The following is a 17,924-nucleotide window of genomic DNA, read 5'->3' as shown; positions in this document are numbered from 1 at the left end:
GCTTAGTGGCTTATTGACCTTGAGTTTCTCTCCAAGAGAAACAACCCCCTACCAATGTCAAGAGTTGTAAATATGTAGTTCTTTCCTGAAGGTATTTTACCTCAAGCCCTGGAAAGGTACATCATTTAGGATCCTCAGATTCATTCCTAGGAACTTGCCAGAAGGAATTTGCCAGAAGGTCCTCACTTAACATCGCCAATAGGCTCTGCAACTTTAAGTGGAAAGACATAAAAGAAAATCAATGTTACCACAAGCTAACTGAAATAAGCAAGAGTTAAGTTCCTAAGGTATCTCATCAACATTATAACTAAATGATGTTATTCATGGACCTGCTAGAACTAGAGATAAGTGTCATAAGAGGCAAGTATGTTAACTAGCTTTATCATAATTAAAAACTAAAAACAACTTAATTTCCTATGATAGAGGCTGGTTAAATAATTTTTAGTATATTGACACAAAAATACCTTTCTTGAAGATATGTATTTATTATTGTGGAAAGAATAAATCAGACCCTGTTTGAATCTTGGTACTTTAATATGTGCCACCTCTTCATGAATGACTTCTATACCTTTCCTTAAGATATTTGGAGTCATTTCATTGTCTTTGCCTTTATCAAACATCAGGTGGCACCCTCTAGTATGTTCTAGTAGGTTGAGTAAATTTAATTAAATTACCTTATGATTATATAGGCTTATCACACCAGTTTTTGACTTGCCTGAATAGAACTCCCAGGTTTTGATAAACTACCTCTTCTGAAAGTTATTATCTCCCTCAGATTCTGGTCCTGCTTCAGATGTGTCCCAGATCTAACCAGATGACTTCCAAATAGAACTAGTATAAGAGTAGGCATTTAGTAAGTATAGACAGGAAACATGGACACTAACATCAACTTTCAAGATAAATGAATACTTCTATGCAGTCTAAACTAAGGGAGTACACAGGGGAATCTCTAACTTTGCAGTGACTCAGTTTTTCCACACCGATATGTCAGCTAATGAACTTCAAGAAGGTCTGGCAAAGCAATAAGTAGTGAGCAGGAAATTATAGCTTTACTTCCTTGGGAGTATTTTATGATGATACTTTTCCTTAAAATGACTCCAGGGAAGTCATTTATATTCTTTTTACAAGATGAAGATACCTAACCAATCCATTACAACCCTGGGAAGAAACATTACCACTTACTGTGTCCATTTCTTGGCAACCCTCTCCCATTGTCCCATTGAGTCAAAGGTAAAAAAAGTGACAGTTGTCACAAACAATCATCCTGTGTTTTCACAAAACCAAGTTTCAGCCATATTTGAAAAATGAAGTGAAATTTGGGTTACCATTTGTCTTTGAAAAGACAAAATGAGGCTCAAGTAAGTTCTTGGAAACAAAAATGATTGACTGTGTAGACATATATATGGTGTGGGAAGTAAACACTTGACTAGAAGACAGGGTACTGGGGTGAAAATCCCAGCAAAGCTACTGACCAAGGGTGTCACCTAGGTGGTCTTTCTCAGGCTCTGTTCCCTTTAGAATTGAGAAGATTTGATTAGGTAATAGCTGAAACTTCCTATGGACTTAGGGAAAACCTCATTTTCTTTTTAATGGAACACGTGATCTGAGAAGATAACTTACATGTTGAGGATCTTCAAAGATCAAGATGCTGGAGATGTTAACATTATCATGAAAACCAGGTGAGTGTGTCAGATGAGACCACTCTCCCAGGACATTTGGGAAGCCACCCAGTGCCCTCTCCCAGCTCCAGAGAGGCAGCATTATTGAAACACACCAAAAGGACCCCAGTCCAGTTCAGAAGCAGCTAAAAGGACCACATCCTGGTCGAAGGCAATGATTCACAGAGCTTCTCTGGCCCTCCTGCTAGCCTCTGCCAACCCAGAGTTGGGAGTCCAAGGAAATAAAGAGGATATAAGATGACAGACCCAACATAAACACAAAACACACACATGCATGCGCACACATTCACAATGGTAGATAATTGTGAGATTAAAATTTTAAAGTGAACAAGACTAAATCTTAAAACTCAGAACTAAACTGTTCTAATAACCTACTGTTATTATTAAAGAGTTCTGGGAATGGACTGAAAGTCACTAGAGGGCTCCTACCCAGTGAAAAGAGGGCTCAGCAGTTCACAGCTGGCAGTGGTTATGAAAAAAAATGAAATTATATCATGTGTTTGCCCCCAAAAGGGGAGATACCTCATTAAGTTAATTACACAATTAGTAAAAGGAGGTGTCTTTTTTTCAACAATATATATTTGACCTAGGTCACAATGAAATGTGACAAGGGCCCCTGCAAGCTGATGGTTTTCTTTGAACTGCAATCTCCTGAACCTCTTTGCGGCATGGGATATCAATGCTTCCTGCCACAATTCCTCCCGTAGCCTTGGCATGAACTCTGAGAGTCATCTCTTTACCTTCTGAGCACCCAACAGAGTCTCCTCAAATTACCCAAGTTCTTGTTCCACTCTCTGTTCAGCTTTCTCTCAGAAAGCATATCCACAATCAATGCTTTATTTACCAACCCCTTATGGAAACCTCCTCAAAATATGTATAGTTCCTACTGCTTAGTATGCTTATGTCTATAGATTAATGCTAAGACTCACATCCACCACTTAAATTCAATGCTGAGAATGGAGTGTGCTTTCACCTGCTAGGGGCAAGATTGTCACATGCTCAATCCAAAATTCCAGGAATCGATCACAGAGACAAAAAAATGCCCAAACTTCCCAATGGTTTCTAAATGTGTATATATTAGAATTTAGTCCAAACAGCTGAATTTGAGCCTAACATTTTGGCCTAAATTTAAAGACAGTACATTGCCTTCTAAGAAGGGAAGACCACAGTTTGAGCACAGGAAATAAAAACTGGTGGTTATGTTCCAGTTTTCTATTACTAAGTAAGAAGTCACTCCAAAACTTAAAAACACCAAGAATAACACTCCCAAACTTAGAAACACTTAGAATAACACCCCAAGTGTGTTATTTTATCTCACAATTTTGTAGGTCAGGAGTATAGGCAGCTGGGTGATTCATCTGTCCCCTCTGGTATCAACAGATGTTACTTACTGGCACTCAGCTGGAAGATGGCCTGGTCTGGTGGGTCTCTGGTATGTCTGGCATTTTGGCAGGGACAGTCAGGGAAGGCTGGGCTCAGCTTAGATGCTCACCTGGATTGCTTACCTGGGGCCTCTCCAACATGGCAGCTTCAGAGAAGCTGGACACCTTTTACAAAAGCTCAGGACTCTAAAAGCAAGTGTTCCATTCAAGCCACTTGGTTGAAAGCTGTGGGGTTCTTAGAGAAAATCTTGGGAGTCCCAGAAAGTCACTTCTGCCTCAATCCATTGTCAAAGCAGGTCACTAACACCAGACCAAGTTTAAGGAAGGAAATTTAAATGCCACTTCTTAATGAGAGAAGTAGAAAAGAATGTGCAACCATCTTTAATCTACCAGAGACTCTATTGACATCGCTTTCATGATTTAATGCTTAGGTTCAATCCTCAATGTCACTACTCACAAGCACCCAATGAGACTATAGCCTTTATTGGAGGTACTGCACAGCAGAGATTTGGCAGAATTTTTAGGCCCAGACTCCCTTGGGGCCAGGGTCTGGCCATGTGATGCTTTTATCAATGAGACATAGAAGAAACCTGTGGCAAGCTCTGAGAAGGGTTTCCAGATAAAGGTAGAGACAGGAGTGAGGTTACCCTTTCCCCTTCTACCTACCTTTAATGTAAGCTTTGACTGGCACTCCAACACTCATCCTGTGACCATGAGAAAAGGTAAATAATTCAAGAGTCACTGACTCTCACATTGTGGAACTATACTTTTAGCAATGTGAGAAAAAAATTTTGTTTAAACCACTCTCTATTCATTTTCCATTACTTGCAGCCAAGTGCATATAGATATAAAACTAAAAAAGATATTTTTAATCACCTCATGCATCAGTAGCCCCCACAAGCTGGTGTTGTTGGAGGAGCATGCACAACCTGTGAAAATGTCATGCCCACCTTTGTTCCACAAGCCCCAGGAAAGCCAGGAAATGCTGTATCATCTATTAAGAGCTCTTCTCCCAAACTCTCACCACACATAGCAACTTGCACATGGGAGGTGTTTAGTTTAATCTATTAAAAATAATTGGTCTCTAAGAGGAAAGGAATACAGAATCTGCTTTGGGTGATTGGAGAATAACATGTAATTTAAGAAATATTGGAGTCAGTGTTGTAAGTGAACATAAGGAAGAGGCTCACAGTCCCCTAGCTCTTCTCCACCCCACTCCCAACTCTATCACTAGATGCTCCATATTTGGGGAATAGGGGAACAGAGAAAGGGAGACCGAGAGTAACCTCTTCATAAATTTTCTCCCCTGAAAGACTGTAATTTCAAGTGCGTTATAGGAAATTTTCATTTAAAGAAAAATATGCTAAAACAAAAGCACTACCCATGTGATGTCTCAACAGGATCCTTTATCTCCAGGAGGTTTCTAAAATCAATGTTGACTTTGAAGATAAGTCTCCTGAATTTCCTCAGGATGGACACTGCTGAGTATAAGCTAACTAAAAAGGACAGTAGATTTGAATGTTTACCAAGAAAAATATAGTCAGCACCTGATAGAATTCCCAAATGACTTTATTCTAAAATTTAGCTAAGTTTTCTTAGCTTCTGAAATAATTTAATTATAGGCTTTTATTAGAAGCCAACAAGTACCCTGTGTCCAACAGTGATATTCTCTGAGATGTTTAAACAGGAAACTCTCTAAGTCTGCAGAACAGAAAACATTCAGAACTAACCCTAAAGTTACCCTCTGTTCACACCAAGTTCCCAGTGTCCTCCACCTTGTTGAAAGAGATGTTAAGTCTAAAGCTAAAAGAGGAATTTGGGGGTTCTTTTCACTATGAGATAAAGGAGCCCAAGCCTGAAGATGACGCTGGCATAGCCTGGCAGCATTCAGTCTTGGAGAAAAAGGATGCTCAGGTATCTAAGTGTAGAGGGGAGTGATCCTAGAATAGGACAGAAAAACACCTTCTTGTTTTTTCTCAGAACACCACACCGCCCATCCCATGAACACAAAGCACTCAGCTCTGGCCTCCCCTGCTGGCTGGCTCTGTGGCATGTTCAGACCTCCAGGAGAGAATCTGATTGGTTCAATCTGCTTTTGTGGTATCATGGCCCCATCCACGGTATTTTGGGGCCCACTCAGGTGTGAGCTTTTTCCCTCAGAAGCTCTGCACATGTCTATCATGTGGTTTTTCTCCTGTGATACTTCGTAGCTTTGAAGAGGTAAAGATGATATCAGACCCTGAAGCTCCTCTCAAATTACTTACAATCTCATAGAGGAGAAAACAGAAAAACATGATCAACAACATGGAAAGTTAAAAGCACAGAGTGCTGCAGTGAAGGCCCAGATAGAATTCCGGACCAAAGAGATCGTTCCTGTAATTGGAAAAGTGCTTTGTAGTGGAGGTGGCATTGGAACAGAACCCTGAAGTAGAAGTAGGGTTTGGAGAGGAAGAAAAAGCATGAGAAAAGCAAACAATCACTGGGCAAACTCTTCCTCTTGCCCATCTTTTTAGTGCGGAAGCTATCCATTCATTCATTCTTTCATTAATTCATTCATCAAGCACTAACTGATCAGTTACTATGTGAGCACCTCCTTTTTTCTGAATGTCTCTGAACAGCTGCTGGATTATCTGGCTCTGGTACAAATATCCTTGGTAGACAGAGGGTGAAACCATATTACACCAGAAACTTTTGTCCTGCTTTCTGGGTCTGGCCTCCATAAAGCTAGCCCAGTGGTACTCAAACTTTGACCAGAGCCCAACTACCCCACCTGTCCTCTTTCTGGAAAAGAATGTCTCCATAATGTAGAATTAGACAGGAACAACAATGACAAAGTTGCAGGACAGTTGCTACAAATAACCAAAAATTGCTCATTTTTTAGGAGGTAATACCTGGTCCCCTCTCCTCATGTTTCCTTCCATTTGGACATTCCTAGACCCTCATCACTTGCTGGTCTACCTCAGGGAAGAGTGTGAGGGACCCCCTCTGTGAGTTTCAGAGAGGAGTGGAGGATGCCTATTCTGCCTTGGACCCCTATTCTGCCTTATAGGGGCCAAGCTATGGACAGGTAGCAAGCTTATCCTGGGCTCACCATGTCCTAAATTTTCCAGGACCAGAGCCCAGAGATGGTAGGGTCCCATCCTTGTAGGGAACCTCTTCACAAGGTGTGGAAATGTAGCTCAGGACCCCCGTGGGAAACCAGTGGGAAGCAAGTCAGCATGCAGGACCACACCCATGAAGAAGTTCTTCAGTGGGAAATCAGGCCCGCATTATACCTGGACTGCTTTGTGACTTGCTCTTGCTAAAACTCTCTCACCCTGAGTTCAGGCAGAACTGTTTACTGCACATCTTTAAAGTAATTTCCTGAAGTCTGTGCTAATTCTCCCAAGGACTGAAGTGTAGCCAGACCTATTATTCCTATTGTTCCCTTGCTTTTGCAACATTTTTTCCTTGTTAATCTGTAAGAAGTAATCAGTAACATCCCTTCTGTTGCTATCTGTAAAAAGTAATTACCTAAAGCAAACTTAAGTGTAATGAATGAAAACCTTCTTTGATGTATGCTATTAGAAAGCCAATAAAAGCCTATCAAGGCAAGGGTCAGCACACTCTCTCCCCATGAGAGGGTAGCTATGCTGTCCCTTTTCCTCTACAGGACTCAGTACTGTGAATTTATCTCATCTCATCCATGACACTGTGGACACTGCAGGCCGGTGTCCATGTGGCATCCCTTCTGGGACTGGGTGTTCAGGCAGTCATAATCAGGAAGCTCCTTTGCCATACACCTATGACACACCTTCCAGCACCAGCTCTGTTTGTAATACAGATATGTCCAGACCCCCCTTCTGCCTCCTCTTCTCTTCTTTCTCTGACTTGGTTGAGAACTCATCTGGGGAAAACAGGAGTGATAAGGGTATAATTTATACATAAAATACACACAAGGTGATAAAAAGATCTGATGTGACCAAGGAGATGGTTATAAGCTTTGGTGGCCCAGTTTGTCCTTGCATTGGTGGCTTGTGGCAGCCCACATGAGGCCATGTGGCTATATAGGTTGTTTTACAGTGGGTGGTAGGACACTTCCATAAGATACACAATAGTTTGTATTATGCTCTCCCTATGGAATCTTCCCTTGGGGCCACTGCAACTCATGGTGATTAGCTTGCTTGCCTCTGATTGTTATTAGCATGTGGTTTTATTTTCTTAAATATATTTTGTTGATTGTTATTACAGTTGTCCCATTTTCTCCACTTCACTCCCCTCCATCCTGCACACCTCTCCCACCCACATTCCCCACATTTAGTTCATGTCCATGGGTCATACTTATAAGTTCTTTAGCTTCTACATTTCCCATACTATTCTTACCCATGCTCTGTCTATTTTCTACCTACCATCTATGCTACTTATTCTCTGTACCTTTTCCCCCCTTTCTCCTCCTCCCACTCCCCTGTTGATAACCCTTCATGTGATCTCCATTTCTGTGGTTCTGTTCCTGTTCTAGTTTGCTTAGTTTGTTTTTGTTTTTGTTTTAGGTGTGGTTGTTAATAATTGTGAATTTGCCATAATTTTACTGTACATGCTTTTTTATCTCCTTTTTCTTAGATAAGTCCCTTTAACATTTCACATAATAAGGGTTTGATGATGATGAACTCCTTGAACTTGACCTGATCTGAGAAACACTTTATCTCCCCTTCCATTCTAAATGAAAGCTTTGCTGGATAGAGCAATCTTGGATGTAGGTCCTTGCCTTTCATGACTTATAATACTTCTTTGCAGCCCCTTCTTCCTGGCAAGGTGTCTTTTGAAAAATCAGCTGACAGTCTTATGGGCACTCCATTCTGGGTAACTGTCTCCTTTTCTCCTGCTGCTTTTAATGTTCCTCCTTATCTTGGATAATGTAATTATGAAGTGCCTTAGTGTGTTCCTCCTTGGGTCCAACTTCTTTGGGACTCTTTGAGCTTCCTGGACCTCCTGGAAGTTTATTTCCTGTGCCAGATTGGGGAAGTTCTCCTTTATTATTTGTTCAAATAACATTTCCACTTGTTGCTCTTCCTCTTTTCCTTCTGGTACCTATAATTTGGATGTTGGAACATTTAAAGATGTACTGGAGGTTCCTAAGCCTTTCCTCGTTTTTTTATGAAAAAACACTCAGCAAAGTGGAAATAGAAGGAGCATTCCCCAACATAATAAAGGGCAGATATAAGAGACCTACAGCCAACATTATACTCAATGGGAAAAAACTGAAAGCTTTTCCACTAAGATCAGGAACAAGACAAGGTTGTCCACTTTCACCACTTCTATTCAATATAGTATTGGAAGTCTTAGCCACAGCAATCAGACAACAAAAGGAAATAAAAGGCATCCAAATCAGAAAGGAGGAAACAAAACTGTCATGGTTTGCAGATGACATGCTAGTGTACATAGAAAACCCTATAGACTCCATTCAAAAACTGCTTGACCTAATAAATGAATTTGGCAAAACATCAGGATACAAAGTCAATATCCAGAAATCAAAGGCATTTTTGTATCACTGACCAGCGAGAACACTTCTTCCTGGAGACTCACACTCTCAGGGAACCATCTCATCCTTTCTGAAAAACCCTTATGTGTTCCCATAGCATATGAAATACTGAGGCATGAATTTTCTTTTTTAGTGCATAATTTATTGTTGGAACTTGTTTCCGCTGCCCACTGTCATTCTCTGTGAGTTCTTGGAGTGGTGTTTGATTACATACGGAATTTTTTTTCCTATAAGCAATGCATTGAAGTGTCAGGTTGTCCAAATCTATTTACTACATCATCCCCCACAATATCTTAGGGGGAGGTAAAAAATTCAGCTTCAGAGAGTTAAAACAATAGAATTACATAAAATAAGTAGAACTAGCTACATTAAGGAAAGAAACCACCTTGTTTCTCTTTGTTTGTTTAATTTGGACTTAGGAGCACAGAATTAAATTAATCAGAACCCTTGATTCAAGACACATACACTTCATTGATCCACAAGTGGCCTGTTCCTTAATGTGTTCAATAATAAAACAATAATAATCCATCAGCCAACATAAGATCTAAAACTTGACAAAACTTACATCTTCCTAATCCATTCCACCCTGATGCCTGACCTGCCACTGAATTTATTCATGATCTTGGCTCTTGGGTTTTTCACTCTCTTGCTTTGTTAAAATATAGACAACTTCAACACTTAAACTTACATATATGACCTTTAAATATAGACATATGTATCTATATATAGTTAAAATATACTTTTATCACATATGTACTCTTTGATATACATATATATTAGTATATAGTATGTATATATGTGTGTATGTATATAGAAAAGAGTAAGTTTAGTTTTAGGTGTTTTTCACTTGATATAAAAGGCTGTTGTGCTATAAATAAATGTTTCTGGGACTTATTATTTATTTACTAATATATCTCTAAGATTTATCTATAGTATTGCATGCAGATATAATTTTTTTCATTTCTACCCCTGTATAAGATTCCACTGTATTATTACCCCTCAGTTTATGTACCCATTCTCTTGTCTGTGGGTATTTGGGTTATTTCTATGTAGGTTTTTTTCCTGCTCTGTGTTATGGAAATTTTTTAACATATACAAAAATAAAGAGAATGGTATAAGGAATCCCCACACACCAATCATTAGTGTTAATACCTGACCAATTTTATTTCATATATACTCCCACCCAGCACTGGATTATTTTTAAACAAATCTTAACTATCATCCATAAATATTTTTGTATGCCTCTTAGAAAAATAACTCTGCTTTCAAAATGTAACAATCTCACTATCACACACATTCCTTGATATTATCACAAATCCAGTGTTCAAAATTCTCCAAGGTTCTCTACTTTTTCTAATAGCATATGAGTTGTAGAGGTGAAGAAATATGTAATAGGTGCAGTCAAAGAGCACTAGAAATTTGTTATAACCATATAAATTGTGTAAAACAATACAGAATTTTCCCTTAACATTTAAATACTTCAGTCTCACATTCTTGATAACTATAATTTATCCTTGATGCACAATTTTTTTTATCATCAGGGCAGGAATTTTCACTAAACTATTATTTCCTAAGATTAATTCCTACAAGTGCCATTACTGGGCATCTCTATGACCCTTACAGTGGTGTTCTGGAGACAGAGCTCACTTGTGGCATTAGCCAATTTTTTTGGTGTAAATACTTCCATAATGGCCAATTTTAATCTACCAACATGATATCCCTGAACAGATTTGGGAAGAAATGCCAGCCACACTTGGCTCTTGCAAGAAGGTGCAAGCTGGGCCCAGAACCCCACTGGTTTGACACATGTTGCCTTTTTACTTCCCAGTACCAAATTATAAATGGGATTACAGGGTGTGAGAGTGACTGTTTTGAAATGACCTTGATAACACATTTTAAAATTTAATGGTGTGTGACCTTTTGTATCTCAGTGTTACTTTAATTTACATCTATGATTATTATCGAAATAGATCATTCTCCATGGTTTGTTATGTGTATTTCTCCTGCAAATTTCTTACTCATGCTCTTTCATTTATTGGAATTATAATGCTTTTTTTTAAACTGTAAATAACTCGTATGAAGGACCCATGGACAAAGCCAAAGGTGGGCAGAACTGAGGGTGGGAGGTGGATGTTGGTGGAGGTTGGTGGGGCAGAGGAAAGTGGTGGTGGAAAAATGGAGACAATTGTGTTCAAACATTAATAAAAATTATTAAAAACATAATAAACTGTAAATAACTCTATATGCCATAGTTACTAATTCCTTGAATCTGACTGACACAATTTTCTTTACATTTTGCTTTTACAATATTATTTTGTCATGAAGAAATTGTGATATCATCAAATTTGTCGATCTTTATTGACAAATAATCTTCATCACTCTACTGATTCTTTCATTGGTAGTGAATGCAAGAGAATTCGTCCTGGTTTCATTTGTCCCACAAATATTTATTACATGCCCAGTATATGGCAGGCATGATTCAAGGTACTGATGATACAGCCATGACCAAAACAACATTTCTGTCCTCATGAAGCTCACATTCCAGTAGGGAAAGCAGATAAAAATGAAGCAAGCAAATATTTAAGAAAGTTCCTGGTGGCAACCAAGTAGGTGGAAGCTCAGTCCACTTGCTCTTGCTCCTAACTCAGATTTTTGGCTGATCTTCTAATCATTAACCTTAACAATCAATGGAATCTTAGCTGATAGGAAGTTTTGAAGCCAAGAAATATAGAAGATGCTTCATATCATCTGGTAAAGGGATTTTATAAGCTGAAGGGGAAATATCCTGTATGTGGCACCTGCAGCAGCAGAGACCAGACAGAAACTAGAGCTTTGTAGCGCCTTCCCTTTTCAGAGTAGGGTGCCTCAGTCTCACACAAGGATCCCCAACCCTAGTCTGGGGTGACTTGGAAGGATATACAGAGTCTGGGAGACCCAGGCTATACACACACAGTGATCAGCACAACAAGTGTAGCACCAACCTGGAGAGTTCCAGCTATGGACTCAATCTCCTAAATAGAACAGGTTGTGAGACCTGGATTTGTCAGAGGCACCTGCAGTCTGCAGTCAGTTGTGACCCTGAGAGACATTTTGCTTGTGGGGGAAGTGGTATGCTTGGAGAACCAGACAGTGACTTGTTCTGTCATGTGAGTACTGCACAGGGACTTTTTAAAGAGGGGTTGAAATGTGGCAGGGCAAGGACCCTGCATGCAGTTGCTCTGCCAACAAAGAAACAAGATTGAAAATGCAGTTATGGAGAGAAATCTAGAAGAATGGGAAAAGTGCTTCTTTTGGACTTACTCTGAACCTCTCTCAGCTGTGCCAAGCTACACTGCATTTACGGGTTCTTTCCTACTGAGACCAGCTGGGCAGAGATCAGAGACTTGTGCAACACATGGGGAGGCCAGAATAGAGACCTTGCTGAGTGGACTGGGGAAGAAAACTAGTTTCCCCAGTATCAAGTTTGCAAGAAGGGCCCTGCCCTGCCCCCTGCCCCAGCACAAGCTAATCAGCTGCTGTGGATACAGCTGTGGAGAGGAACCTTGCAGAATGGGAAAAGTGCTTTTTTATATATTCTGAACTTCTCTCAACCACACCAAGCCATGCTAGCTCTCCAAATCCATTCCCACTGATCCATAGGGCAGGGAGTTCAGAAAGCTGTGCAATTAGGGGTGCACTGGGGCCCTCCTAGTGCAGCTAGCAAGCAATTGGGGTGGGATGGGGAAGGGGGGCTACACAGAACAGAGAGATCTGGAGTGTGTCTCATGCAAATGTAGTGGGCTAGAATTTAGACAGGTAAGAGTTGAGCACCTGAGAGTCTTTGCTGTCAGGCAGACCCCTCATGCCACCTACAGAGTATAAATCATTTCCACAAGGGAAAGAAAAAAATCCAAAAGGTGCTTTTCTGAACCTTTGTCGGCCTATCAAGCCAAGCTGGTTCCCTGAGTCTTATTCCACTGAAACCACCTGGGCAAATAGATCAGAAATTGGTGTGACAAGGGTATTTAGGGCCGTGCTCAGCCTCAACTCTTTTACAGAGCTGCCATCAGTGCAAAGCAAGAAAGAGCTGACCCTTTTACACAGATTGGCCCTTCACATTAAGTAGGCAGCTAACTCATCAGCAACTATACATTACTGGAAGTAATCTGGGACAGACCAAGATGTGTGGCACGGGTGTGGCAGAACATACCCAACACCTTCTCTGAAGTCTGAATACAGCCTTCCGAGGGAGATCTAGGGGTGTCATCCTCCAGATGACACCAGAAGCCCTCTCAGAAACAGACAGTTCAGTGGAGAGGATAAAATTAACTGCAAGACCACAGAGAGAGGCAGATGGACATGCTACCTGCAGTGCTTTCAGATGTTAGATGAGTTACCCCTGGGTCTTGTGCTGAGAAAAAGACAGCAGCGCAGGGCAGTGAGGTCCATCCTGGATGCAGCCAGGCCTGAAGGAGGCATCCACAGACTGTGGATGACTTATAGCCTCAAACAGACTGTCTAGAGCTAGAAGAGCACAACATCGGACATTACCAGAGATATACCCAGAAGGAGAGTCTAGCAGGCCAGCCATAAACTCTGCTGAGACCAGTACCTCCTCATTCTTTTTCATTAGTTGCATTATTTTTTCTTTCACATACCTTTTTAGCATGTCTTTTTCTTCAAGTTTGTTCCAATTTTTTTCACTATTTTTTTATTTCAAATCTCATATCTTACTCTTCCCTTTTCTTAGTAGATTTTGACTTCTTCCTTCCCCTTCTTATTTTCATTTTAAATTTTATTTTCCCTTTTCTTTGCCTTGTTTCTATTCCTTACTTATTATTTATCCTCCATCATTCCTCTCAAAATCATTTTTCTTTCCCTTAGTCATCTCATATTTTTTCTATTTTTCATAATATTCTTATTTTTCCAAATATATTTGCTTATATCATTGTTACAGCTATTGTTTTTTCATTGTTTTTAAATTTTCACTTTTTCTTTCAAATCTCATATTTTACTTTTACCTTGTCTTACTCCATTTTGCTTTCTCCCTTCCCTTTCTTATTTTTGTTTAAAATTTTATTTTTCCTCTTTCTTTGCCTTGTTTCTATTCCTTACTCTTATTCTCCTCCTTATATCCTCTCGAAATAATCTTTTCTTTCCTTTAGCTATCTTATATTCTTTTTTCTTCCTTATAATATTCTTATTCACTACTGACCTTTATTAATCTTTGACCATTTGTCCTTGATATTGTTGTATTGTTTCTTTCAATTTTGTTCCAATTTTTTACTATTTTAAAAAATTTCAGAGCTTCTATTTTGCTCTCCCATTGTCTTACTCCATTTTACCTTCTTCTTTCCCTTTCTTATTTGCATTTTAGATTTTGCTTTATCACTTTCTTAACCTTGATTCCGTTCCCAACTCTTACTGTTTTTCCTTCTACTCATTCAAAATCATGTTTCTTTCCCTTAGCCATCTCATATTCTTTTTTCCTTTATAATATTCATCTTCTCTTTCCACCTTTGGTGACCTTTGCTCATTTGTTGTTGATATTACAGTTCTTGTTGGGAGGGTAGTTTTGTTGATGTGGGTTGGTTTTCCATGTTTCTTTGTTTTGTTCTGTCAGCACCTATACAACAGCATACAAGATATGGTGAGAGAAAAGAGATGACAGCAAGATAGATGGGAGCAGTTCCCTGCTCACAAGTGGAACACTTAGCCAATCTTCTGAGGAACAACGTGAACAGAAAACAGTATTCCAGGATATATGAAGGTTGGAGGCCAAAATTGTAGAAGACATTGAAAAATCAAGTGGTAAGGAGATTGCTTTGGGACCATAAGGTCCTTGGGACCAGAGCAGGAACCAGGGTGGCTGTAGCCCCAGGCCCAGTGCCTGCAGGCAAGCTGCAGGATTCTTGGATGAAAGCCTTGTCAACTGTTCCTTTGCCTGCCAAACTGGGAGGTTTGAGCAGCATGAGGATGGACATGGATGCCTGAAGTCGCTGAGGGGAATAAACATGAAGTGGCAAACACACAGGGGCACAGGGGCAGTGTGCATCCACTGAGACTGTGGATGCTAGCTGGGTCATTACCAGAGAAACTGGGGAGTCAGGTGACACCTGCAGAAGGGAGAAGGATTGGGCCATGATGGACTCTGACCCGGATAGTCTCTAGTCTGGTTGGAAAGCTAGGCTGTGTGAGACCAGGCACTTGTTTGGAGTGGCAGTCTTGAATGCGAGAAATTTTTTTTTAATGCTCTAAATGGCTGTTTAAGCAATTGTCCCACAGCAGAAGTCTCCCACGGCAGCTGGCCTCACTGCCGGAGGCTGCACCCCTGCAGCCTCCACAGCCTCCTCTGTGGGTTGCCCCTGATAACTAGGACTGAGGCAGTGCCCCTACCTTACCCCAGCCCCAGCCCCAGCAGCAGAGAGTGCATGCTTGTGCCCACTGCCTCATGGGTCGCATGCACCAGACCCAGCTACTGGCGCAACTGTACCACCCACCCCTGTGGCAGCAACAACAGAGGCTGCACACTCTTGCCTCCAACACCAGAGGCACATGCCTTCGTCCACCACCACAGTCATGATAGCACCCCCACCCTGAGGGACAGGACTGCCTCGCTAAAACGAAGATGAGGCACCCCCTACAGAGGAGAGCAGCAGGACTCAGGAAGTCAGCAGTCCCCAGAAAGACAACTCAGTCGGGGAGCCGAACTACCCAGAAGAAACTTTGAGAGTCCCTAGCACCTAGGACAGCCAAGAGCAAGAAGGTGGTGTGTGAGTTGCCTCTAACTGGTGCACCTCAAGAACAGCACAACAGGTGGACTGAAGGTGTAGGCCTGATGCAGAAGGGCACTGGGGGCCCAGCAGTGAACTGAGGAACTTGGCTGGAGGCTGGGCAACTGTGAAGACTGTAGCTCAGACCTGGCTCTCATCTGCACAAAACCACAGAAAGGGAGAAAAGCAAAACCAATCACACCCTCAGCCTGCTGTAGCCAGGAAGACCAGCAGATCTCACCTGGCTGATTTAAATCCAGCAGGAGGCTTTTTTTAATCTTCCTACTTGTTTTCATTCTCTTTCCATGCTCCACAAAGGGAGACAATAAAACCTGGAGATGGGAAAGGGTCAGAAAAACACCAAAAGAGGGGTCAGCCCAACAATTGAGGCAGTGAGACAAATTTCACTTTGCTAATCAAGAGAACTTGAAAGTGATTGTTTATTTGTATTATTATTATTTTTGAATTATTTTTGCTTCTTTTATTTTATTAGTATTTCATTATTTCTCTTCTTTCTGTTTACTTGTCTTCGTTTTATTAGTTAAATTGCATCATTTCACTCATTTTCCTTGTTTTCTCTTTCACAGTGTACTTTTAATTTTCCTTCTCTCACTTCACTTGTGTTCCAATAGCACACTGCTATAGATCATGTACTTCCTATTCATGTTATTCAAATCACATAGATTCTGTCATATGATTGTTGCTCCATTGTTATAGTAAATGATTGTTGTTCCATACAATTGTAAATACTACACAGATCCCTCCTGGATCTTAGCTCATTTCACTGTCTTTCAGAAATTTATTACTGTTGTGGTTAACTCTATTCTCTCACACACTACATCTATTTTCTATCATCTACTCTCACTATATCTCATAATTGGACCTCCCACAAGCTCACTGTTTTCTGGATCCAACTCACAATCCACCCACACCCCCAACAAGAGTTTTACCTTTTTCTCACCCTTTCTAAAAAGTCACTAGTTGGCTGAAATATCACGGTTAACATTACGCTTATCCAAAGGATCTTCATTCTTTTCTCTACAGGTGGGTACTTTAAGTCCCATAGAATACACCCCCACTGTCTTAATCCATTTTGCCATCCCCTTCCAACTGATCACATAAAAGAGTAGGTGGGAGCTATGAACAACAGTATAGTCACTGGAACAGAGAACCCACCAGCAAAGGAACCAACAACGGATAATAAAAAAGGTGATGGAGTGAGTGGAAGCCACAGCAACCTCCGCCCAGGACCAATCTGGAAATACAACTAAACAGTGAGGAAATTACCCAGAAAGAACAACTGATCAATAGCGAGAGAGAAATTGTGAAATCTTGGACAGACAGAAGAAATAGCTTTAACACAATCTGTCTGCATATGCACAACAGAATACAAGACCTGGTGAGTGAAGTGACCCTCAGTTAAACAGGTGGAGGGAAGGACACACCAAAGAAGGATCCAACAACAATCAAAACCCAAAGACATACAGCCAGTCAACATAAACAACAGCCCAAGAGTAGCAAGTTCAGGAGATCAAAGAGACAGCACTACTGAATCTCACAGATCTCCCACCATAGAAGTTCACACCATAAACCCAGAAAGCAAGAACAGATCAGTTTAACAAGCAGAGGCTAACAAGAGGAGTCTTACAAACAATGGGAAGACAAAGAAACAATCCTCAAATGAAAGGAAAGATGGGAGCCTCAGAAAGAATGCTAAATGAAACAGAGGCAAATCAACTATCAGATATTGAGTTCAAAGTAATTGTTATAAGGAAGCTCAATGAGGTCACAGAGAATTACCAAAAAATACAAGGAAACTATAATGAACTCACTGCAAACTATATCGACATGAAAAAGGAAATAGAAACCATCAACAAGAGCGAAGAGGAAATGAAGAATACAATTTCTGAATTGAAGAACACAGCAGAAGGAATCAAAAGCAGGGTAGATGAAGCAGAGGATCAAATCAGTGAGCTGGAGAACAACGTAGGAAAAAAACCCCAGAAAGATCAAGAAAAGGAAAATATTCAGAAAGAATAAAGAGGTATTAAGGGAGCTGCAGGACAACATAAAATGGAATAACATCCACATCATAGGGATACCAGAAGGAGAAGATCAAGGGGTGGAAAACCTGCTTGAAAAGGTAATGATGGAAAATTTTCCTAATTTGATGAGAGAAAAAGTCACACAAATCCAGGAAACACAGAGAGTTCCAATCAAGAGGAACACAAAGAGGCTCACTCCCGGGCACATCATAATTAAAATGGCACAATTCCAAGACAAAGAAAGAATCATAAAGGCAACAAGGGAGAAACAGGAAGTAACAAACAAAGGAGCCCCAATAAGATTAGCAGCTGATTTTTCAATGGAAATGCTACAAGTCACAAGGGCATGGCAAGGAATATTCCAAGTAATGAAAACCAAAGGCCTACAACCAAGACTACCCTATCCAGCAAGGCTCTCAATTTAAATGGAAGGTGAAATAAGGATGTTCCTACACAAAAGAAGTCTTGAAGAATATACCTCCACCAATCCAGCTCTGCAAGGGCTGCTATAGGACTGCTTTAAGAAAAGGAAGAAAAAAAGAGTGAGA

The 17,924-nt window shown here is 40.5% G+C and overlaps 1 long non-coding RNA gene across 1 annotated transcript in view; it reads right to left on the bottom strand.

The window, feature by feature from the left end:
- LOC128627308 (uncharacterized) overlaps window positions 1-15,659 on the bottom strand; it is a 39,319-nt gene extending 23,660 nt beyond the window's left edge. The window contains exons 1-3 of the long non-coding RNA XR_008391474.1: window positions 15,573-15,659; window positions 13,217-14,184; window positions 101-211 (exon numbers count right to left, since the gene is read on the bottom strand). This is a non-coding gene — a long non-coding RNA (uncharacterized LOC128627308). The remainder of the gene's footprint in view (window positions 1-100; window positions 212-13,216; window positions 14,185-15,572) is intronic.
- Window positions 15,660-17,924: the final 2,265 nt, after the last annotated feature.

This window comes from Artibeus jamaicensis, unplaced genomic scaffold (genome assembly GCF_021234435.1).
Source record: "Artibeus jamaicensis isolate MK-2021 breed Jamaican fruit bat unplaced genomic scaffold, CSHL_Jam_final contig_384, whole genome shotgun sequence".
In the NCBI taxonomy this organism is placed as follows: domain Eukaryota; kingdom Metazoa; phylum Chordata; class Mammalia; order Chiroptera; family Phyllostomidae; genus Artibeus; species Artibeus jamaicensis.
This window is presented reverse-complemented; position numbering and strand designations above follow the sequence as displayed.